The 26,167-nt window shown below is 42.5% G+C and overlaps 1 protein-coding gene across 4 annotated transcripts in view; it reads left to right on the top strand.

The window, feature by feature from the left end:
• LOC137334583 (SLIT-ROBO Rho GTPase-activating protein 1) overlaps positions 1 to 26,167 on the top strand; it is a 200,841-nt gene that overhangs the window by 839 nt on the left and 173,835 nt on the right. The window lies entirely within an intron of this gene.

Below are 26,167 nucleotides of genomic sequence, written 5' to 3'. Positions count from 1 at the left end.
TGCGAAAGGCAAGAATCAGCCCAGCTAGAATCAGATCAAATCAAACCCCAGGTCCATTTGCATGAATATTTTTTTTTAAAGAATACTTTTAAAATTATAACTTTAAAAATATTTCCTCCCCTCCCTCCCAAGCACAAAAAAAAGACAGGTTCTGTGAACAAGTGTTTTCTTTCAAGTGAAGTAGCAAATTTTAAAAGAGGCTCCTGCAAATTGAAGTGTTGTAAAAAGAAAATGCTTTGATTTTTTTTTCCCGTCGCTTTGACTCCTTGCGGACGATCCGCGAATGGTTCGGAGCGATTCCAAAAGTAGCCGTGGAGAAGGCTCAAAGCAGCGAGCAGATCTCGAAGTTTGGCAGTTGTTCCATCAAAGTTCGCCCTTTCGGCACGATCCAGGCTGGAGGCTGGCTTCCAGTCACTGTGCGGCGGAGCCCTGCTAACCCCTGTGCTTCAACTGGGGTTCCTGCAGCGAAGGCGGCCATACGTGGGGGGAATGGCACAGGGGGTGTAAGGAGCTTTGCATGAAGAGTTTTATTTGAAAGTCTGTCTTCTGAATCATTTACAGCAGCAGCTCCTTAAATGTACATAAATCCGTCCAGTCCAAAAATAGGCGATTAATACAGGATGACTCAAATGTTAGTCAAGGTGTAAAACTACATAACATTTTCGGACATTGTGGCATGTTGCAATGACTTGCAACAATTGCATTAATTTTTGTGGCAAGTTGCACCTTAAATCCCACTTAATCATATCTGCTTTTCCTTTACGAATTATTTTTCCACAGGCACAGGGAGGGAGGGGGATAAACCAGACATGAGGAGAGCTCTAAAACTGAGATTATCCGAACTCTTCCCTCACGAAATACACACATTCAGTATGCGATGCTGTGTTGGTTTAGGAGTATTTTTTTTAAATGCTGCATTAGGATTTAGTATAGTAAATAACTCTCTTTTTATAGTTCTTTTAAACCAAGAACTGGATTGAAAGGATGACGGGAATAGCCCTGGATAAAAGCGTATCCTGTTTGGTCCTTACGGGTTACATTTTCGATGGAATTCCAGTGGTGTATCGCATTGTATTTTATTTTTTCCCCAAAGTGTTTCTGGAGCGCAGAAATTAGTCCAAACAGGTTATAACTGGACTTCTGGAGAAGTAGGACATGTGTCCCTATGGTGCTGAAGTTGGAACATTGTATAAATTTATCTGGGATGAGAGTTCCCTACTGGCCTGTAGTAATAGGGTCATTGTGTCCTGCTGCAGTTTTGAGAGTGGGGACAGTTAATTTTTATAGTAACTGTGCCCCTGGCCCACGAAGGATTGCACTAATGATGGAACCTGTACTTTTACTGATCCGAAAATACGAATCTCTTCAAACCGCTGGATTTAAATCAAATTGTAGGGAAACTAAAACATTTAAACAAACCGTCTACAGTCGTACAGATTGCTGTGAATTTATAACTTAGATATGATAGTGGGAAGGAAACTCTTTACTGTGGAGCGAGTGTAAACATGATTAGATGGTTTCAGGGTGTAAACTTCCAGGAAATGATGATTAAATCTCATTGTGACATTAGACACTATGGGGAAAATGGATAAGTAGGGATGTGTATCATAAACTTTTTTTTAAATCATAATTGTGATTCATATCCTGGGAATGCACTTGTCAGAATGACTTTTTTTTGTATGTTCCCATTTGTATGATGCTTGAAATAGATGGAGAATTGCTTTAGCACTGAGAAATGTTAGTTCACTATAAAGCTGTTAACCCTTTCACTGTGGATCCTGCCAGAGTCAACCAGACAAAAGTGAAATACTGCGGATGCTGGAAATCTGAAATAAAAACAGAAAATGCTGGAAACGCTCGGCAGGTCAGGCAGCGTCTGTGGAGAGAGAAACAGAGTTAACGTTTCAGGCCGAAGACCTTTTGTCTGACCGTTCCTATTGCAAAGAGTGGAATTTCTTTAAACGAAATAATTAATTTTCTGCAATTAAAACATTAGTCAGTCATCGGTTGTCATTACCTAACCCTATCTATTTTTGTTTGGCTAACAATATCAAAATAGCTTAAACCATAGTATACTATTTAATGGATTGACTTTTTGGGTTAGCTAATTTCACAATTACTTTTTTTCCCCCAGCATTTGTGATTAATGTAAGTTTTTTAAAAAAACTATCACTGGAACAACAGATGAAAGTGCTGGCCCAGTGGCTACATTTAAGGAGAAGCTAGATAAACACATGAGGGGGAAAGGAATAGAAGGTTATGTTGATAGGGTTAGATGAAGGGAGGAGGCTCGTGTGGAGCATAAACACCGTCATGGGCCAGTTGGGCCGAATGGCCTGGTTCTGTGCTGTACATTCTATGTAATTCTAGGAACATAGGAACAGGAGTAGGCCATTCAGCCTCTCGAGCCCACTCCGCCATTTGATAAGATCATGGCTGATCTGTGATCTAACTCCATATACTTGCCTTTGGCCCATATCCCTTGGTTGGCAAAAAGCTATCTATCTCAGATTTAAAATTAGCAATTGAGCTAGTATCAATTTACGTTTGGGGAAGAGAGTTCCAAACTTCTACCACCCTTTGTGTGTAGAAGTGTTTTCTAATCTCGCTCCTGAAAGGTCTGACTCCAATTTTTAGACTGTGCCCCCTACTCCTAGAATCCCCAACCAGCGGAAATAGTTTCTCTCTATCTACGTGCTAATGCACTGACATGCTGCACCACAGACTGGTTGAACTGGGTACATACGCAGATTCTTCATGCGTTAAGCTCCCCAAATCAGCTGGATCTGTCTGGATGCTGAGCTTTTCTCTGTGGGAGGTAGAGGCATGAGAGACGGTGAACAAGTGAAACTCTTGGAACACTCCTGTCAGCTGGTTACGGAGCAGTGTCGACAGGACTCGGGAGCAAGTTATTATCGAGCCCCTCTCCCAAAGTAAGGAGTGTGGAGGAGTGGATTTTACACGGGGTTGAAAAGTAACTGAGAAATGGAAACAATTTTTTTTAAGAGTCAGTTTAAAAATAGAAAATATTATGTTTTTATTTTTTAGACACTGCAGCAATGCTCATTAGTAACAAAGGAACCAACTCTTACTGTAATATTACCAGGGCTACATTTTGGCCGTGTTACATAGAAATTACAGAACAGAAACAGGCCATTCGGCCCAACAGGTCCATGCTGGTGTTTATGCACCACACAAACCTCCTCCCACCCTACTTAATCTAACGCTATCGGCATAACCTTCTATTCCTTTCTCCCACGTGTTTATCCAGCTTCCCCTTAAATGCATCTATGTTATTCGCCTCAACTACTCCTTGTGGTAGCAAGTTCCACATTCTAACCACTCTCTGGATAAAGAAGTTTCTCGTGAAATCTTTATTGGATTTATTAGTGACTGTCTAATATTTATGACCCCTAATTTTGGATTCCCCCACAAGTGGAAAAATCTTCTTTACGTCTACCCCTACCAAACCCCTTAATAGTTTTGAAGACCTGAAATTGAGAGTTGATTTTGTAAAGTTCAGTTCTGGTGTATTGTGCAAGTCATGGAGATGGAGGCGGCATGTGCTTCTGAATGTAGTACTGCAGTTGGTGAATAGATTTCCAACGCGGGCAGAAATTTGCAATGCTTTATTCATAAATCCTGTGCCGGAGCCTCCATTCTGCCCTGAATTACCATCAGAGCTTTGACTGTAGTGCTTTATTTTTCACTGCACTGTGACATTGACCATTATTTGAGACAATGATCTTTTTGTTTAGCAGAAAAGGCTGTTTTTTCAAAGTAGCTTAACAATGCACTCAGAATGCTGTACATCCATGCCTAGTTACTCATAGTTTAGGACGATGAGATCTTGGGAATTGATTTGGATGCACATTTTCACAGAAATCACTGTTCTAAATTAAATTTCAGTTCTACAGCATTTGGAGACCTATCTAATAACATAAAAAACGACTAAAACCTAAATCAGTAGCAAATGTAAGCATTCCATTAACCAAATGGATAGTTATTTACCTGGTACTCTATCACATGCTGCAGTGTAACGGCACTTACTGCAAACCCTGTATCTTTGTACGCATATGGTAATGAAATTGATTCTGAAGACATGGTACTTTTGGCCAGCTCCAGCACTAGAGCATTACCCTCACTAGTACAGTATTTTATAATACAGCTTTAATAAATGGTTCTGTACATTTGGATTTGCCCTCTTCTGTTAAATTAATAAGAACATAAGAAATAGGAGCAGATCATGGCTGATCTTCAACCTCAACTCCACTTTCCTGCTCGATCCCCATATCCCTTGATTCCCCTAGAGTCCAAAAATCTATCGCTCTCAGCCTTGAATATACTCAACGACTGAGCATCCACAGCCCTCTGGGATAGAGAATTCCAAAGATTCACTGGTCTCTGAGTGAAGAAATTCCTCCTCATCTCAGTCCTAAATGGCCGACCCCTTATCCTGCAACAATGCTCTCGACTTCTACACTCAACAGCCAGGGGAAATAACCTCTCAGCGTCTACCCTGTCAAGCCCCCTCAGAATCTTATGTTTCAATGAGATCACCTCTCATTCTTTTAAACTCCAGAGAACATAGGCCCGTTCTACTCAAACTCTCCTCATAGGACCACCCTCTCATCCCAGGAATTAATCTAGTGAACCTCCGTTGCAATGCCTGTAAGGCATGCCCCATTTATATTACAGGGAGGGTGGAATAGTGCCAGTCTCTGCCCCTGCCTCAGCTCATCTGCTGCTGAAAACCTCATCCGTGCTTTTGTTGCCTCCAGACTCGACTATTTCAATGCTCTCCTGCCCGATCTCCCATCTTCCACCCTCCATAAACTTGAGCTTATCCAAAACTCTGCTGCCCGTATCCTAACTCACACCAAATCCCGTTCACCCATCACCCACCCTACATTGGCTCTCCGTCCCCGAATGTCTCTATTTGAAAATTCTCATGCTCGTGTTCAAATCCCTCCATGGCCTCGCCCCTCCCTATCTCTGTAACCTCGTCTAGCCCTACAACCCTCCGAGAACTCTGGGTTCCTCCAATTCTGGCCTCTTTCGCATCCCCGATTTCCATCGCCCCATCATTGGCGGCTGTGCTTTCAACTGCCTAGGCCCTGAGTTATGGAATTACTTCCCTAAACCTCTCCGCCTCTTTTCCTTTTGAGTAGCTGGCAGTGTCTTTCAGAAGGTAGGATAACGGCTCCTGTTGGGTGGATCCACATTTTCAGGGCTCCTCAGTAGTGTGTTAATATTTGCTTTGCATCCCTCACATAGAAACATTTGGAAACCCCTGTTATAAGTTAATGAAACAGAGATGATTTCATGTACCTTTGCTTATACAATTTATTTGTTTCGTTCGTGCTTTTATCAGGAAGTGAGCTTGGCTCACTGTAATTTTATCAGTGGCAACACTCTCACCTCTAAATCAGAAGGTAATGAGTTCCAGGATTACAGCACAAAATCTAAGCTGATACCTCACTGCAGTACTGAGAGAGTGCTGCATTGTCAGTGGTGCTGTCCTTCGGATGAGACATTAAACCAGGGCCAGCTCAAGTGAACGACAAAAAGTCCCATAGCACTTTTTCAGAGAAGAGCAGGGAGTTCTCCTTGGTGTCCTGATCAACATGCCTCTTGCAACTGATGCCACTGAAACAGATTAACTGGCCATTTACTTCACTTGCTGTTTGTGGGCTCTTGCTGAGCACAAATTGCTGCATTTGATTATAAAAGAACAATGACTAGAATTCAAAAGCAGATCATTGGCTGCTAAGCACTTTGGGATATCTGACTACATGAATGGTACGACATAAATACAAGTTCTTTTTTTATTCGTTCATGGGATGTGGGCTTCGCTGGCGAGGCCAGCATTTATTGCCCATCCCTAATTGCCCTTGAGAAGGTGGTGGTGAGCCGCCTTCTTGAACCACTGCAGTCCGTGTGGTGAAGGTTCTCCCACAGTGCTGTTAGGAAAGGAGTTCCAGGATTTTGACCCAGCGACGATGAAGGAACGGCGATATATTTCCAAGTCGGGATGGTGTGTGACTTGGAGGGGAGCGTGCAGATGGTGGTGTTCCCATGTGCCTACTGCTCTTGTCCTTCTAGGTGGTAGAGGTTGCAGGTTTGGGAGGTGCCGTCGAAGAAGCCCTGGCGAGTTGCTGCATTGCATCCTGTGGATGGTACACACTGCAGCCACAATGTACCGGTGGTGAAGGGAGTGAATGTTTAGGGTGGTGGATGGGATGCCAATCAAGCGGGCTGCTTTGTTTCTTTCTTTCCCTCAACTTGCATCCCCAAACAAGATAAGAGCTGGTGGAAGTTGGACACTAGTTGATTTTTCTTTTCTTTTACCCTGCTTTGGGAAAATGCATTGCTCAGAACGCCAGCGCGGTCTGTGTGCTCCATTGTGCTATACAAACTGGTCCTGACCATTCCCTTCAAACCTTTGTTTCTCCAAAGTGTTAGCTCCAAATGCTTTTTCTCTCTTTTTCTTTTTCTTTTTCTCTTTCTCTTTCCAAATCCTCTGCAAGAAAGAACTAGCATTTATATAGAGCCTTTCACGACCTCGGGGTCTCCCAAAGTGCTTTACAGCCAATGAAATACTGTTGAAGTGTAGTCACTGTTGTAGTGTAGGCAACGCGGCAGCCAATTTGCGCACAGCAAGATCCCACAAACAGCAGTGCAATAAGTAACCAGTAATCTGTTTTAATGATGTTGGTTGAGGGATAAATATTGGCCAGGACACCAGGGAGAACTTCCCTGCACTTCTTCGAATAGCATCATGGAGTGTTTTATATCCACCTGAGAGGGCAGATGGGGCCTCGGTTTAATGTCTCATCCAAAAGATGGCACCTCCAACAGTGTAGTACTCCCCCAAAGTGTCACATCATTTGCACAAATCCTGGAGTGGGACTTAAACCCAGGACCTTCTGATGTAAAGGTGAGAGGGCTACCCACTGAGCCACAGCTAACACTACTGAAATGAAAACTATTTCAGAGACGTCGCACTGACAACAATACTTTGACTCGGGTCCTAAGATCTTGTGTTGGCAGATTTGTGGCCATCTCTATGTGGCTATGACAATTCTGTAGAAATAGCGGCAGCCAGTGCTCGAAATGGGTAAAGACTAATATGGTATTAATAATTCTTTTTTTATTATTCGTTCATAGGATGTGGGCGTCGCTGGCAAGGCCAGCATTTATTGCCCATCCCTATAATAGTAACTGCACTACTATAAATGAGTACAAAAATGACTGTCCTGCGTCGTAATCTATATGTACACCATACATGGTGGTGGTTTAATAATAACTACTTTTCCTCCCCTGCAGTATCTGTTTTCAAATTAGTTTCCCTATTCCATTAACATTTAAAGGAATAAATCAAATTTTGATCTCCAGAATTTGTGCGAGTGTAGAAAGATCTTTGGTTTCTGAAATCGTGTCTTTTTGAAATTGATATCTTATGGCAACATTGTGCTACTATTTGAAAATTCGCTTTTTGCACATGACTTATAAATTATGTATAGTGGGTAACAGATGCCTGGGAGTATTCCAAGGCCATCTGCAATCACTCTCCCAATTTAGTCTTCCAAGTTTCTCGAACATAAAACTATTTTTTTTTAAATGTTCAATCTTGTTGCTTTTCTGCTAATCAGTGAAGGATGTTGGCGAATAGAGTTGCTTTTCCCCCCAATCTTATCACCCAGTGCCAATGTTGAGCGCTCCCATGACAGATACGACATAGCCAGCTGCAGAATTCTGCACTCCTTTCAAACTGGTTTCACTTGGAAAAGATAATTAGCTTCATGGCGCAGAATGACTTGAAGATAAGCAGAGAGCCTGCTCCCATTTCTTTTTTCCAAGGAAGGAAGAAAGCGGAGGCAATCTGAAATGTATCCATGTCAAGCGAAATAAAAGCAAGAATGGCAGGCGAGAAGTGGATGATTCCACACTATACACAGTGTGGGCAACTCCCGTGAGGTTGGGGCAAAGGCAAATTGTCGGGGCAAACTGCCCCGACAATTTGCCTTTGCCCCAACCTCACGGGAGTTGCCCACACTGTGTATAGTGTGGAATCATCCACTTCTCGCCTGCCATTCTTAACGGCTTCTCTGAGTGAGATTGCTACTTTATGCCGATTTCTGAGCAGTTTTCTTTTTGTCGTGGATCGGTAAGAATTAGTTGGAGATTTCAACCAACAGTGAGAGATTTTCATCCCCTCGGTACAGGCTTGATTTGAACCCATGTCCCCAGAGTTGGAAGGACAGCGTGTTTAGCCTATTGCATCACCCAGTCCTGATCACAAGGTTTATGTAGTCCTGTAAACTCTCGTTGTGTTGCAGAATTGGATCAGTCTCTAGCAATTTTTTTAATTATTTTTTTTTTCCCCTTGGTTGGACTTTTCTCTGAGGTTTTGCTGTTGGAACTCATATCTTCCATTACTGTCGAGGTTATGGCTGCCAAGTTTTGTATGTGGCATTATGTTAACTGATGCGTTGCTTCATTAAAAGTGCCTGAGTCCAGAATGGTTGGTTATCTAAATCATTAGCAGTTTGTAAGATATGAATATCCTGAAAAGAAAGCTGGAGAACTAGCCCATTTAGAATCATAGAATGATACAGCACAGAAGGAGGCCATTTGGCCCATCGTACCTATGCCGGCTCTTTGAAAGAGCTATCCAATTAGTCCCATTCCCCTGCTCTTTCCTCATAGCCCTGCAAATTTTTCCTTTTCAAGTATATATCCAATTCCCTTTTGAATGTTACTATTGAATCTGTTTCCACCACCCTTCCAGGCAGTGCATTCCAGGCAGGCCACGCACCTTGAAACGTCGTAACCCGTCTTTTCTCTTTACAGATGCTGACTGGCCTGCTGTGTATTTCCAGCATTTTCTGTTTTCGTTACAGCTGGGCTACACAGATTAATCCGTAACGTCCCCAGTTCTGAAATATATTGCGACAAAGTTTTTTTTTAAAATGACATCACATGCTAGTTTTTTTCCCAGGGCTATGGGGAAAGAACGAGGAGGGGGACGAATTGGATAATTCTTTCACAGAGCCGGCACAGGCATGATGGGCCGAACGGCCTCCGTCTGTGCTATAAGGTTCGATGATACTAGTCTAGCTTAATTTAGCAAGTTCCAGGTTATTCGGATATCACTTAATAATGTTTCAGTTGTCAAGCGATGAAGCTTTAAACAACATTTATTTTTTTCCCAGGTTAGATTAGATGGGTCAGCGAGTTGGAATCTGGAGTGTATCACTGCTTACCTGGTAGAATGACCTTGGTGGTATGTACTGCTGATGTGTGCATCTCCAGCGGCCATCTGGGCTCATTCAGTGGTTACACCATTTAATAAACTAAGCTGGATTTGTGTATTGTACGTTCCCTGCTGTGCTTTTTTTATGCACAGCATTGAAACACTTCCTGGGGGGAAAGAAAGGGGTATTGAGGACTCGGCTTTGCTTGACCTCCTAGCCTAATAATGAGACTGTAACTCGAGAATCATTGTAGCTACACAACAGATGTGGAAGTTGACCAGCTTTTCTCTGATACTGTGACTGATGGCTTTTATTTCCTGAGGATTGTTTTTTTAAAAATGCAAATTAAATGTACATGTTTTCGTCAGTAGGATTCTTGTAAATATGAAGTCTACATGGATTTTTTTTTTCAGTTTGTTAATTAACTTTAACTTTAAAACAAAACTATAGTGTTCATATAATTAAAAACTAATTGATAAGTGAGTTTTTTTGAGTGAGGGGAAACATTAAAAAATATTCTGTGTGTCTGTTTGTTCACAGTCGTCAGTGAAGGCTAAGTACTGGGAAGGAAGGAAGTTACGCTAAACCCTTTTAAATCACTGTTAGGCCTCAGCTGGAGCATTGTGTCCAAATCTGGGCACCACACTTTAGGAAGGATGTCACAAGGCCTTGGGGAGGGTGCAGTGGAGATTTAGCAGAATGGTACCAGGGATGAGGGACTTCAGTTATTTGGAGAAGCTGGGATTGTTCTCCTTTACAGCAGAGAAGGTTACGGGGAGATTTAATAGGGGTGCTCAAAATTATGAGGGTTTTTCATAGAGTAGATAAGGAGAAACTGTTTCCACTGGCAAGAGGGTCAGTAATCGGAGGACACAGATTTAAGATTATTGGCAAAAGAACCAGCGGGGAAATGAGGAGAATTCTTTTTACACAGCGAGATGCCAGGATCTGGAATGCGCTGCCTGAAAGGGCGGTGGAAGCAGATTCAATGGTAACTTTCAAAAGGGAATTGGATAAATACATGAAAAGGAAAAATTTGCAGGGCTGTGGGGAAAGAGCAGGGGAGTGGGACTAATTGGATAGCTCGCTCAAAGAGCTGGCACAGGCACGATGGGCTTCTTCCGTGCTATATAATTCCAGTCTAGCTTAATTTAGCAAGTCCCAGTCCCTCACACAGCTAGCAGCTAAATCGACCGGCAACCAGGTAATCTTGTGCACACATTCGACAAGACAGCATTTGTTCATAAAATGTCTAACTCCTATTGAAAACCTAGGAACAGAACAATGGTTCAAAGGACTGTGCCCGTAGCTTGAAACAGCTGGGCAGAAATTGCCCTTTTTTTTGGGAATACGAATATAAATGGGGAATGGGTCTCGAGTGTTTCATTTTTAAATGTGGCATTTTGTTGTAATTGTGCGAGCATGTTTGTAAAGCATCACTTGTAAAATGCTGGAATTAACATTGAATGTTAATTAGCTGTGTCATTCGATCATTTTGGCAATCGCAGTGGTATTTTATAATTGATTCTTTTTCCAAGGATGCATTTCTTCAGTCAAGGAGCTTGCCTTATTTACGTTTCCCCTTGACTCATGGTGAGTTATGAACACCACAATAGGGAACAAACCCATTATGACTGTCATGTTTTACATCTGTTGATGCATCTGTTTACTGCAGCTTTTTGACATCTGTAAATTAGTCACATATGAGCTGAATCCACGGAACTGATGCAATTGGCTTTCCTATCACACAGTACACTGGTACCTGCGATCCTTTTGCGTGGTTGCATGTTTGCGACCTAAATGGGCATGTACATTGTACAACATTTATGTGGCCATGCGCCTTGGGACGTTTTACTGCGTTAAAGGTGCTATATAAATGCAAGTTGTTGTTGGTGTTCATGCCAGGTAAGAGTGTGAGCAGGTGAGGTGAACTCGGGTGGGAACAATCAGAGCCAAAATTATCCTGTTCCATTGTCTGTATGAGTCCAGTGTTCTCCTGCATTCAAAGGAAGAAAGAACTTGCATTTATACAGTGCCTTTCACGGCCTCAGGACGTTCCAAAGTGCTTTACAGCCAATAAAGTACTTCTGAAGAGTAGTCACTGTTGTAATGTAGGAATCGCGGCAGCCAATTTGTGCACAGCAAGATTGTAAAGTATGACATGTTCCTGATCAGCTCTACTGTTAATGTTTGCAAAGACTCTGCTGCAGGGCCTAACTGTAGGTTTTTTAACCACAGACTTGTTGGAAGCTGTCCATGTGCATTACGGGTCTCTGCTGCAGCTTGTAGCTTTGATATTTCAACTATTCCTTCAGAAACTGTGCGTAAGCATTGAACAGTTTGAGCTGGAGCCCTATTACTATTGCAAAGTCATAAATATTCACATTATGTAACAGCAAGCCCCCATGCTGGCTGCTGTTTGAATGCACTTTGCATTCATTTGCCACAGTTGAACTTTCAAAGGGGAATTAAATATATACTTGAAAAGGAAAAATTTGCAGGGCTATGGGGAAAAGGGTGGGTGGGGGCTGGGGGGGGGGGGTGTAGAGTGGGACTAATTGGATAGCTCATTCAAAGAGCCAGCACGATGGGCCGAATGGGCCTCCTCCTGTGTTGTATGATTCTATTCTATAACTGTGTTTGCCAAATGCTACTTTACATCACGTGTAGCCAGGGTCATGCTGTTCTGGGCTTACAGACCTTTTTCTGATTAGTTCATTGTTTGTGAAATTATTTTGACTAATGCCACCCATTGAAGTACCAGAGACGCACTAATGTGCTGTATAACAAATTTAGCTTCCAGCTTTCATGGTCGCGTCTGTGTTTGAGAAAACAAAAGGTCCAAGGACATGCTTTGTTTAATTACGTGCAGTGCATCCAGTAACAAATGCAAATCTTTCGGAAAGTAATTCTTATAAGCCTTTAATTTTTCCACCGTGCGGTGTCTCTGAAATTGCTTGTATCTGGAATCGTTTGCGTTTCAGTAGTGTCGGCCGTGGCTCAGTTGGTAACACTCTCTCTCCTCTGAGTCGGAAGGTTGTGGTTTCATTCCCACTCCAGAGACTCGAGCGCATAATCCAGGCTGACACTTCAGTGCAGTACCGAGGGAGTGCTGCTGTATCGGAGGTGCCGTCTTTCGGATGAGATGTTAAATCGAGGACCTGTCTGCCCTCTCAGGTGGACATAAAAGATCCTGTGGCACTATTTCGAAGAAGAGCCAATATTTATCCCTCAAGCAAACAGATTATCTGGTCATTATCACATTGCTGTTTGTGGGACCTTGCTGTGTGCAAACTGACGGCTGCGTTGTCTACATTACAAAAGTGACTAATTGGCTGTAAAGTGCTTTGGGGTGTTTTTCCGTTTCTTTCAAAAAAAACCACTGAATCATGCAAGCTTGCACCATTCATATAGAATCATACAGCACAGAAAGAGGCCATTAGGCCCATCGTGCCTGTGCCGTCTCTTTGAAAGAGCTATCCAATTAGTCCCACTCCACTGCTCTTTCCCCATAGCCCTTACAAGTTTTTCCTTTTCAAGTATACATCCAATTCCCATCTAATGAGCATTTCTTTTGATGTGGAGATGCCGGTGATGGACTGGGGTTGACAATTGTAAACAATTTTACAACACCAAGTTATAGTCCAGCAATTTTAAATAAAATTGCTGGACTATAACTTGGTGTTGTAAAATTGTTTACATTTCTTTTGAGTGCTGAGTCTGAAGGGAGAGCAGGAGAGCAAATTGTATATTGTGCAAGCATCTCTTTATTAAAGTACTTTGCACAGTAGATGTGAAAGTACCCCCGGTGTCTCTTGTTGCGATTCAACAATAAAGGTACCCCTTGTGCCAGCTTTGTTCACCTGTCTGTATTTCTGTTCCAATGCATTGGCCAGAGTGGAGATGAAAGAACGTTTATCTTGCTTAGGTATTTCATTGCTTTAACCTAACCCGTGCAGGCATATTCTAGACACGACTTCAGCAAATTAATCATGAAGAGCTGTTGTGTACATTGGTCCGTGACCTGCCATTCCCAAAGGCACCCAGTAACTGGGCTTCATGTGGTCTAAATGGTAGGACTAACTAAGACTAAAACAAGTATTAGGGCTCTGATTTTCTTTGGATTCATTTTTAACTCTTTCCATATAAACTTTTAATTCCAACAATTCCCATTTAAAATTGAGGGAATTCTTAGGCAAAAGAGAGGTTAAACAATATATATTTTTAAAAAAGGAATGTTCCTATTGCTTACATGGAAATTTTATTAAGGAATGATCAAATCTGGACACATCTCCTAACGAGGGTGTAAACTAACGATTACTTAAACACCTTCTAAAACTGTATTCTTTTTATTCAGTCTTATGAGGCTCTTTGTGTGTGAGTGTATTGTAAGAATTGTGTTACTGCTTTAATAAGTGCGTTACCAGACCTTCCAGTGGATACACCAGGCTAATGGACTACTGCTGGAAATGGCTTCTCCATATAATTGCTGCAGAATGCACAGCTGACTGGAGCTGAATGTATCCCTGATACAAGCAGAGAATTGTCAAGATAAGTAAATTGCTTCACTTTCAGTTCTGTCACAGGACCCTCTTTATCCAAGTACAAAATGTTGCCAGCTGTTTGATTTCACTGCTCATTGGATTTTGGCAGGGTTTCTCTTCCACCCTTACATAGAATTACATAGAATACACAGCACAGAAACTGGCCGTTCGGTCCATCAGGTCTGTGCCAGTGTTTATGCTCCGCATGAGCCTCCTCCCACCTTACTTCTTCTCACCCTATCACCATATCCTATTATCCCTTTCTCCCTCATGTACTTATCTAACTTCCTGTGCTCTTCTCTTTGAAAGATATGCTTTTGTGTATATCATTTTAAAAATTGGATTCCTTTGCAGCATTAAATTAGGGTGAGGCGCAGACGTTGGCTCCCAGCCTTGTACGTATAGAAACCCTGCTCCAAAATTAAGATTTCTTGGCAACCCGGGTTATGAGTTTATCAAGATTCAACTGTAATTTCACTCATCTTTGGACGTGCCAATGAAATATCTCGTCCAGGCGGCCTTGAGAGACTTCAAATATAATTAGTTTTGTTGATGTCCAAATCCGAAGGAACGTGTTTATTAAAGTTGATTTTGATCTACTGTAGACGGCAACACCTTGAAGGGGCACCTCGAAACCGTACTGTATTATCTGATTGTAATGATTTATAAAATATATACAAACAGTTACCACGCCGCTCTTGAGGAAAGAACTTAAAACTGGGGAATGTTCAGTAAATATTGTAGATTCTACAGATAGTGCCCATCCAGTGTAGTGATAGCCAGAATACTGTGTGATCTTGCTGATGGCACTCATCCAATAATAGTATCCAACAATACAGTATGATGGCCCCCATCCAGTAGTCGCACTCTTGCCTCGAGTCAGGGGGTTGTAAGTGTGGGCCTCCAATCCAGGACTTTAGCACGTTATCTGGGCTGACACTCCAGTGTAAGGCTGAGGGACTGCTACACTGTCAGAGAGCAACTTGTTTTTAGGTAACAGGAATTTCTAGCTTACCAATATTGTCACAATTTGTTTTAAATGGCCTGCTTTCTGGGAGGGTTGGCTAGGTTTCTCTGTATGGGGGGAGGTGTACACAGTGATCAACAGCTCCCAAAGCGAATTGAGTTATCTCTGTCAGTTGCCTTTAAACCGACTCCAACCAAAATAGTTTGTTTGAGGAGATGCATAAAAGAGAGAATGAACTTGCATCTCTATCACGTGCTCAGGATGTCCCAAAGCACTTAACAACCAGTAGATTAGTTTTGAACTGCAGCCACTGTTATTACGTGGACAAATGTGGCTGGCAGTTTGCGGACAGCAAGATCCCAATTGAGTAAATGACCATATAACTTGTTTTTGGTTCAAGAAGTGATGTTAGCCAAGATACCAGGAGAATCATAGAATGATACAGACAGAAGGAGGCCATTCAGCCCATCGTGCCTGTGTCGGCTCTTTGAAAGAGCTATCCAATTAGTCCCACTTCCCTGCTCTCTATCCATAGCCCTGCAAATTTGTCCTTTTCAAGTATATATCCAATTCCCTTTTGAAAGTTACTACTAAAGCTGCTTCCGCTGCCCTTTCAGACAGTGCATTCCAGATCATCATAACTCGCTGCGTGAAAAAAAAAATTCTCCTCATCTCCCCTCTGTTTCTTTTATCAATTATCGTAAATTTGTGTCCTCTGGTTAACGACACACCTGCCAGAACTTTGTTCTTTTCTTTGAATGGCGCTGTGGGATCTTTTTATGTCCAGCTGAGCAGGCAGATTGGGCACTGATTTAAAGCCTCATCTGAAAGATGGCACTTCTGCTGCACTCTCTGTCAGTGCTGCACTGAAGTGCCAGCCCAGATTAGCTGCTCAGGCCTGTAGCGTAGTTTGAACCCAGGAACCTTCTGACTCCGTCAAGCATGCTACCAGCTGAGCCAACCTGGCACATATGTCATTTAGGACTGAGCTAGTCACGTTGCCCAATAAAGGGCAATAGATGCCGTGTCCACCCAGGTGTTAGGAATACATAATATTGATCACTGGGCTGTCATCTGCCTACACTTGCAGTCTCTGGTCTTGGCAATTGTCCCATCGGGGAGGTGTTGCAAGCAGAATGCTTGCAGTTTTGCTTTGTTCTGAAGGTGCATGAATTGCTTGTCAGCATTCTGAAGGGCCACCTGGTGCCTTTTGAAAACTATTCTTGATTGACTGTTTTGCTTAATGTTGAAGATACTTTCTTTATCTGCCTTCTGTGTCAGTTTGACATCAAAGGAGAAGAAAGGCTTATGAACTAGCTCTGTGCCCCATGCTCCCTTCTTGCAATACCATCATATGGGCTGGAGACAAAGGAAGACTCCGGAAGTTGTCTTTCTCATGTTAAAAGTTTTTCTTTGAGGATGTGTGGTCCAAGATTATTGTGCCTTTGGGAATTTTATTGTTTTGGTACAATGTCACGTATTTTACCACGGTATTCCTTCTGCTAATTAATCCATTTGTGGAACTTGCTACCACATGGAGTAATTTAGGGGGAATAGTATAGATGCATTTAAAGAGAAGCTAGATAAGTACATGAGGGAGAAAGGAATAGGAGGATATGCTGATATAGGGAGGGAGGAGGCTTGTGTGGAGCATAAACACCAGAATAGACCAGTTGAGCCGAATGGCCTGTTTCTATGCTGTAAATTCAATGTTCTGTTCTTTTATTTCTATCTCTTAGTAACAACTTAAATGCATTTTCAGCCTGAATCATATAGTCAGTCGGCATGTAATTTTCCTTCAATCCTAGGGAGCTCATGAGTTACGGAGGTAACTCGTACAGTTTCCGGTGGTAAAATGGTTCATTGTTTGTCGCAAGAGGCCTGCTATCCTACATATCTTATGCAGCAGATAAAGTTTTGGTGCTTGCCTGTAGCAGCTGATTATAGGAAGTAGGAGGGAGCGGGGGGCGGGGAGCGGGGAGCTGGGGGAGTATCTGGAGAGAGCCTGAATTATAACTCTGCTTTCAGACGTTAAACCAAGACCCCAGCTGCCTGTTCACGTAGATAGTTAAGATTCCTTGGCACTAGTTGAAGGAGGGCAGGGAGTTCTCTGGGAGATTTGGCCAACATTCCTCCCTCAACCAACACCATCAAAAACGTTAACTGGTCATTCATCTTATTGCTGCTGGCGAGACCTTGCTGTGTGCGAAATGGCTGCTGTGTTTGCCAGCAGAGCAACAGTAACTCCATCTCCAGTGTCTGTGAAGTGCGTTTGAGATGTTTTTGAGAAGCCTGATGAAGCGCTATATAAATATAAGTCTTGTATTTTTGCCTGAAATACAGAGAGGATTTGACATTATCGAATTCTTAATCTATGAATTGTCACGAGTAAGACTATTTTTATTGGGGGGGGGGGGGGGGGGGAAAGAAAAGTCATCACAGAATTGGACGAGTATAAAAAGACGTAGAAGGTGAGACTTTTTATGATACGACACCAAAACATTTAAAAATTTTATTGCTCTTTTTTTAAAAATAGGATTCTGTGTTAATTATTCAACTGCAGCAGATGCCAACTCAGAGTTTTAGTTGGAAATTAAACTGGTGAGCTCTTCGGGGATGTCATTGCTCTCTCCGTAGAATCGTACAGCACAGAAGGAGGTCATTCGGCCCATCGTGCCTGTGCCGACTCTTTGAAATTAGACCCACTCCTCTGCCCCTTCCCAATAGCCCTGGAAATTTTTCCTTTTCAAGAATGTATCCAATATGACTCCCGATTAGAGTTTCAGGCCGATCTGCAGATTTTCCAGAGATGAATTAAACGCCCTGATATAGGAAGTCCGTTTAAAAACTCAGGTTGGTGGTTGGAGCTGCGTGATTAGATGTGGATCAGGGAATGACTACAGGGAATAGTTTTCCAGTTATGACAGAGTTCAGCACCACAGAGAAACCCCAGTTATACTAAGTACAGACTGTGGTAAAGTAAGAGGTGCAATTTACTTACTATCAGTACTGTGGCGAGAACAGTTTTCCTCAGCATTCCAAATTGCCCAAACGTTAATCGTTTACTTTTTGAAAGTACAGTAGTGCTCAATTGACATAATGTCATTAAAGCCTATAAGTTGCCAGTCAGTTTTTATATTAGAGCTAAGAATTAAAACAATTGTTTAAAGAAACGTTCATTTTTTTTTCATTGCAAGTGTGCAGTTTGCTTGTTGATTTTCATTCTTTGATTCTAATTTCTGCCAATCATGTAACCACCAACAGTTGGGGGTGAAGAGCAGATGAAATTAGTGTAAATCTGTGAACCGTTGGATTCTGGTTCAGCCGTGGCTGAGTTGGTAACACTCTCGACCTCTGAGTCAGATGGTTGTGGGTTCAAGTCCCACTCCAGAGACTTGAGCACATAATCCAGACTGACACTTTAGTGCAGTACTAAGGGGGTGCTGCACTGTCGGAGGTGCCGTCTTCCGGATGAGATGTTGAACCGAGGACCAGTCTGGCCTCTTGGGTGGACGTAAAATATCCCGTGGCACTATTTCGAAGAAGAGCGGAGGAGTTCTCCCTGGTGACCTGGCCAATATTTATCCCTCAAGCAACATCACTTTTTAAAAAAAAACAGATTATCTGGTCATTATCACGTCACTGTTTGTGGGACCTTGCAGTGCACAAATTGGCTGCCACGTTTCCTACATTACAACAATGACTACTCTTCAAAAAGCACTTTGTTGGCTGTAAAGTGCTTTGGGACGTCCTGAGTTTGTGAAAGGCACTACATAAATGCAAGTCTTTCTTTCTTTGCATGCTTTTTGAAGGCCGGAGACGAGTATTGACAAAGGCTGTGTTTGAAATTAGATTCTCCTTCCCAATAGGTAAGTGGATAATGGCTATTGGATCGTTTTTGCCAGCACTACTTTAATTCCATGTAATTACGTGACCTTGAGCATCCTGACAAATGAACCCCGAGTCACTCCACCCCCTGGTTCGGGGGTACACCCTCCCTGCATTACACAACCGCTCCCGCACAAGCTGAACAGCTGCCAGCACCAGAACAGTGCCAAAGTCCCTTTGTGCACCACCATACATAGGCCAGCAATAAAAATGTAACCCCAATTTATATATTTTTTATATATAAAGCACAGCTTATGTACCTTGGCACAGACAGTAAGCAGGCAACACCCCATGGGATGGGGCCAGTCACTGGGGCGAAGGGGCCAGTCACTGGGCAAGTGTTACTTCCGGAGACTGCTTGTAAATATAGGAGACGCAGACATGAGGTAATTATGGCTCACTGCAGCTTTACGGGCAGTCTTTTCCGCACACAGTACTATTTCCATCAAGTAATGCAGTGGTAGATTTATTACAACAAATAAAACCCTCCTTTATAATCGGTTAATGTCAATGCGAGATTATTTAAGATCAATTTGACGTTTCCTTGTTTTTGACATAACTGCTGTGATGCGGAAGACTGGAGATTATTAATTTTTTTTTTTACTATATCTCTCTGGTGTCTGCTGTAAACACCGTAGTATTTAGAAATCCACTGGCCACATCCAGTGACAGAAAATCATTCTTACTTTCTGCAGTCAGTATTGCTCGATCTCTTAACATTGAGTTTTTCCTGTGGCTCATTAAAATGGATCTAAATTGGCTGCACTGACTGCTGTTATTAATTTGTGAAATAGTTGAGAAACAATAAACTAGTAGCAAGACCGATATTTATCAGCGACTACAAAAGGGATAGTAAAATATTGGATTCAAAAGGATGACTCAAGAAAAAAACTAAAGTTGGGTGCAGTTTTGATCTTTTTTACATTTTTAATATGTTGCCACGAGAAGTACAGATATTATTTTCTTGGTCTTTGTGTATGAATCTTTGGTCTCAGGTTGGCTCAGATTTTGCACTCCCGCCTCCAACTCAAGGCTGTGTGTCCAAGTTCCACTCCGAAACTTGAGGAAAAAGAAAATGGAAAGGACTTGCATTTATAAAGCGCCTTTCATCTCCACGGGACAATCCAAAGTGTTTCACAGCCGATGAAGTACTTTTGAAATGTAGCTACTGTTGTAATGTAGGAAAACACGGCAGCCAATTTGCATGCAGCAAAGCCCTACAAATGGCAACAAGATAAATGACTTGAGACTCTGTTTTTGGCCAGGACGTGGGGAGAATTCCCCTACTGCTCTTCACGTAATGCTGTGCGATCTTTTGCGTGCACCTGAGAGGGCTGACGGGACCTCGGTTTATTGCCTCATCCACAAGATGGCACCTCCGACAGTGCAGCACTCCCTCAGTACTGCGGTGAAGTGTCAGCCTGGATTATGTGCTCAAGTCTCTGGAATGTGGCTTGAACCCACAACCATCTGACTCAGAGGCGAGAGTGCTGCCCAATGAGCCAAGGCTGACACCCAATCTAATGTAAACAAACATAATCTAATCACATAATCTAAGACAACACTCCAGTGCGGTACTGAATAAGTGCTGTGTTGTTGGAGGTGCCGTCTTTCAGATGAGACATTAAACCGAGGTCCTGTCTGCCTGTTTGAGTAGTTCACCGTTCGAGATACCATGGCATTATTCAAAGAAGAGCAGGAAATTCCTCCCTCAACCAGCACCACCAAAAAATAGATTAACTACTCACTCATCTCCTTGTTGTTTGTGGGACTTTGCAATGTGGAAAATGACTGCCACATTTGCCTACATAAATCAGCGGACTTCAAAGTAATTCACAGTACGTGAAATGCTTGGAGATGTTTCTGAGGGACATGGTGATGCACTCTTTGAAAGGAAGTCTTTCTTTGATTTGCATGTTTATTTTTCAAGAATTGAAATGTGCTATTAAAGGTTCATTTCATGTAAAACCTTTTGAGCACTGAAAGACTTTGAGGTTTCAAAATATGTTCCATCAAACATTTGCAAAGATAATTATACTATATGTATCGCTCCTGGGTTTTTATGTAATTTGCTGGAAGTGTATGGGAGGTATTGTACTCTTCCAGTATATTTTACCTGCAAAAAAATAGAATCATACAGCACAGAAGGAGACCCTTTGGCGCATTGTGCCTGTGCTGGCTCTTTGAAAGAGCTATCCAATTAGTCCCATTTCCCGTCTCTTAACCCATAGCCTATAAATTTTTTCCCTTCAAGTATTTATCTGATCCCATTTTGAAAGTTACTATTGAATCTGCTTCCATCACCCTTTCAGATCATTACAACTTGCTGCATAAAAAAATGTTTCCTCATGTTGCCTCTGGTTCTTTTGCCGATCACCTTAAATCCGTGTCCTCTGGTTACTGACCCTTCTGCCACTGGAAACAGTTTCTGCTTATTTACTCTGTCAAAACAGATTTTAAACACCTCTATCAAATCTCCCCTTAACCTTCTCTGTTCTATTGTAAACAATTTTACAACACCAAGTTATAGTCCAGCAATTTTATTTTAAATTCACAAGCTTTCGGAGGCTACCTCCTTCCTCAGGTGAACGATGTTCTAAGGAGAACAACCCCAGCTTCTCCAGTCTCTCCTCATAACTGAAGTCCTTCATCCCTGCTACCATTCCAGTAAATCTCTTCTGCAACCTCTCTAAGGCCTTGACATCCTTCCTAAAGTGTGGTTGCCTGAATTGAACACAGTACTCCAGCTGAGGCCTAACCAGTGTTTTATCATAGTATAGTATGGTAGACTAGCCTGTGCTGGCTCTTTGAAAGAGCTATCCAATTAGTCCCACTCCCCTACTCTTTTCCCCATAGCCCTGTAAATTTTTATAAAGGTTTAGCATAACTTCTTTGCTTTTGTATTCTATACCTCTATTAATAAAGCCCAGGATCCCATATGCTTTTTTAATAGTCTTCTCAACTTGTCGTGCCACCTTCAAAGATTTGTGTATGTGCACCCCCAGGTCTCTTTGCTCCTGCACCCCAATTAGTCCCATTCCCCTGCTCTTTCCCCATAGCCCTGCACATTTTTCCTTTTCAAGTATATATCTAATTCCCTTTTGAAAGTTACTATTGAATCTGCTTCCACCACCCTTTCAGGCAGTGCATTCCAGATCATAACTTTTTTAAAAAAAGAATTCTCTTCGTCTTCACCCTGGTTCTTGTGCCAATCTGTGTCCTCTGGTTACCCACCCTCCTGCCAGTAGAAACCGATTACCCCTATCTACCCTATCAAAACCCCTCATAATTTTGAACACCTGTATTAAATCTCCCCTTAACATTCTTTGCTCCAAGGAGAACAATCCTCGCTTCTCTATTCGCTACTTTTGTCCTGTAGAGGTTTATTTTTCTGTCACTATTATTTTTTCTAGCACATGGCAGCCCTAAGGTGCACCGTCTAGCAATTCAAGACAACCGTCTGAGATTCTGCTCCTGTTACTTTCTGTCGATCTGTGTCCTCCTCCAATTATCACCCAACTAAATGCAGTGGTTTTGAGTTATCTCTTCTCATTTCCCTCACAGGACTGCCGTTACACTCATTCTTTCCACACTCGGTAATCTGACTATCTCTGTCCTTGTCCAGAAGTGGAGCTGGTTTCATGCAGATTCAGGTCCCAGTGTTTCAATTACTGGCAGTAGATTGCATCACCACTGCAACAAAGTGGCAAAGCTTGTTACCTTAGTAACACAAGACACTGGTTAAAGTTACTTTAATACTCTTAATTCCTTCCAAATTGTGAAGTGTGGCATTAAGTGTAATATGTGGCTGAGACAATGCCTTTCTTGTGTTTGTGGGTATTGGGTTCAAATTGTTCAGTTTATTTCCCTGCAAAAGACCACTTCCCATTTTGTACTTGACCTCCTTACCTGCCCAATGTGTTTCCCAGAAAGTCACTACTAGTGCTACAACAACAACAACAACTTTCATTTGTATAGCTCCTTTAACTAAGGAAAAAGTTCCAAGTGCTTCACAGAGGTGTAATCAAAAAAATGGATGCCAAGCCAAAGGAGGAGATACTTGGAGGGATGAACAAAAGCTTGGCCAAAGAGGTAAGTTTTAAGGAAGACCTTAAAGGAGGAGAGAGGGAGTTGGAGGGGCTTAGGGACAGAATTTCAGAGCGTGGGGCCTAGAGGACAGAGTGCAGGGCCATTAATTGATGGGTGCAGGGAGGGGAGGTTGCACAAGAGACCAGAGTCAAAGGAACAGAGAGGTTGGTTGTGCGGGTGGAAGAGGTTACAGAGATCGGCCGGGGCAAAACCATGAATGGATTGAAACATGAAGATGATCGTAAATTTGAGGTGTTAGGAGGACCGGGAGCCAATGTAGGTCAACCAGACGGGCCAGGAGAGCATTGGGATAGTCGAGTCTGAAGGTGACACAGGCATGGATGAAGGATTCAGCGACAGATGGGCTGAAGTAGAGGCAGACGCAGGCGCTGTTACTGAAGTAGAAGTAGGCAGTCTTTGTGATAGGGAGGATATAAGGCCAGAAGCCGAACTTGGGGTTGAATAGAATGCCAAGGTTGCAAACAGTCTGGTTCAGCTAGAGATAGTAGCCATGGAAGGGGATGGAATCGGTGGCATCAGAGTTTATGGCTGACGTCAAAGACGATGCCTTTGGTCTTCCCAATGTGTAGCTGGAGTAAATTGCGGGCCACCCAAGACTGGATGTCAAACAAGCTTTTTGACAACATGAGGCTCCCGGTCCTCTTAACGCCTAAAATTTACGATCATCTTCATGTTTCAATCCATTCATGGTTTTGTCCCGGCCGATCTCTGTAACCTCTTCCACCCGCACAACCAACCTCTCCGTTCCTTTGACTCTGGTCTCTTGTGCAACCTCCCCTCCCTGCACCCATCAATTAATGGCCCTGCATTCTGTCGACGAGGCCCCACGCTCTGAAATTCTGTCCCTAAGCCCCTCCACCTCCCTCTCTCTTCCTTTAAGATCTTCCTTAAAACTTACCTCTTTGGCCAAGCTTTTGTTCATCCCTCCAAGTATCTCCTTCTTTGGCTTGACATCCAATGCAACCTTGGCATTCTGTTCAAGCTGAAGAGGTCAAGAGAGGGGGTGGAGAGGTAGAGCTGGGAGTTGTCGGTGTGCATTGGAAGGTGACGCAATGTCTTCAGATGATGTTGCCAAGTGACGGCATTTAGTTACAGGTGCAATTCCTGTTGAAGCCATTCTTTTTGAATAAAAATCAGCCTAGGTTGCTTTAGCAATGATCGACGTTATCTGTTCACTGCCTCAAGTACAGAATGAAGTATACAACAAACTGCACATTGATTTCACAATTAGCGCTCCAAATAGCGGTGAAAGCTGGAAGAATTGCTGAAGATTACAAAAAAAATCCTGACAAGATAGAAAAAAAAACTGCAGTGTAGGTTCGGAGCCTTTAACAGAGCTGAACCGCCATAAATAGATCTTGTTTATCTCCGTGAAGACTGATTTACAGTTGTTTTTTTTTGCATATCGTGCAAATATTCCCCACCTCTGACTTTTTTTTGCTCATAACCTACACATTTTCAAGCTTGTTTTCCAGTGTAAAATGGTGCATGCTCTGTCTGGATCATTAGCGTTGTCAAGGCTGCCTTTTCTCAAGTTTTCTTTTTAAAAAGTTCATTCCCGGGGTGTGGGCATCACCGGCATTTATTGCCCGTCCCTAGATGCCCTTGGAAGATGGTGATGCAACTGAGTGGCTTGTTGGGCCACCTCAGAGAAGAGTTGAGAGTGAACCTCATTGGTGCGGGTCTGGAGGCCAGACCGGGTAAGGACGGCAGGTTTCCTTCGCTGAAGAAACATTAACTGAACCAGTTGGGTTTTTACAACAATCCGACTGCTTCACGATCACTCTTACTTTAAACAGCTTTTTATTTCCAGATTTTTTTTAAACTGAATTCAAAAATTCTCACATTCACCTGATGGGATTTGAACTCACGTTCTCTATTATTAGTCCAAGCCTCTGGAGTACCAGTGCAGTAATAAGAGATGCTCCGTCCTGCAGTATTGTATTTGGCCAGTCCTGCTCTTCCACTACACCTGTGTCGTTCCTGTAAAATATCTTGTCATTAATATGTCACCAACCACCATGTTCTTTAGGTAGCAAGTGGTTTTACAGGTTTCTCTGATTAAAATCTAATGCTCACTGACCAGCAGAATGATTGCCTGTTTCTCCATTCTCTCAGCCAGCCTTCTGACCACTTGCAAAAAGTTTGTGTGGTTCACAATTCGGTGACTTCAGCATTGCGATATTTTGCTTGCGTTCCATTGTCGTGAGCAATATTTTTTTCATTCTGATCGGATTTTCCAGCCGTAGTTCAATGAGCAACTCTCCTGCCTCTGGGTCAAAAGGTTGTGGGTTCACGTCCCACTCCAGAGATTGAGCACAAAATCCAGGCTGACACTCCCTGTGCAGTACCTGAGAGAGTGCTGCACTGTCGGAGGTGCCATCTTTCAGATGAAACTTTACATCGAGGCCCCATTTGCCCTCTCAGGTGGATGTAAAAGATCCCACAGCGCTATTTGAAGAAGAGCGGGGGAGTTCTCCCCGAAGTCCAGGCCAACATTTATCCCTCAACCAGCATCACTAAAACAGATGATCTGGTCATTTATTTCATTGCTGTTTGTGGGACCTTGCTGTGTGCAAATTGGCTGTCGTGTTTCCTATATTAGAACAGTGACTACTTTTCAAATGTACTTCATTGGCTGTAAAATGCTTTGGGACATCCTGAGGTTGTGAAAAGTCGCTATATAAATGCAAGTCTTCCGTTCTTTTAGTGAGGAAACAAATTTGTAATTTTAGAAAGCATAGGTCCAGAAGTAAACTTTTATTTTGTGGCCTTTTAATCTGTTGTGTGCTCTCTGGTACTTCAAATTATAGAGTGCAAACTTGTTGTAAAAATATGCTGTGAAAGAAATTGTTCACCGCCCTTCATTCCTGTAGGATTTCACAAGCAGCTGAGAGAGATTGAGGGCATCAAATGGGATGAAATTTGGAGGTGTTTTCAAACAAGTTTCCAAATAAGAATACGAGCCAATATTCAGGGATTAGCAGGCAGTCGGAAGAGACTGGTCGGAGCCTATTTTCACCTGTGCTTTTGTTCAGTACTTGAAGTGATGAAAGGACAGGCAGTCAGGATCTATGTGTGCTGCATGTTGTAGTTTGCATGTGTTCTTGAAACTACTGAGTAGCACTAACAAAAAGACAAAGGAATTTCAATGGCCGTCATACCTGTTGTCTTCTACTATGACCGATGTCTGTTGCAAAAGAAAAGGAAATTCTCCAAATGAATTACGAAAGAAGAAAATGTTTCATTTGGCCAGCACTTCCCACCAATCAGAATGGTATTGAAATGGGGTATAATAGTAGTTATGGTACTGGACTAGCAATCCAGAGGTTGTGAAAAAAAAAGACATTTATATAGCACCTTTTCTTCTTGACCTCAGGACGTCCCAAAGCGCTTTA

The sequence above is a fragment of the Heptranchias perlo genome, chromosome 18 (genome assembly GCF_035084215.1).
Source record: "Heptranchias perlo isolate sHepPer1 chromosome 18, sHepPer1.hap1, whole genome shotgun sequence".
NCBI lineage: Eukaryota > Metazoa > Chordata > Chondrichthyes > Hexanchiformes > Hexanchidae > Heptranchias > Heptranchias perlo.
Note: the sequence above shows the minus strand (reverse complement) of the source record. Positions and strands in the feature narration are given on the sequence as shown.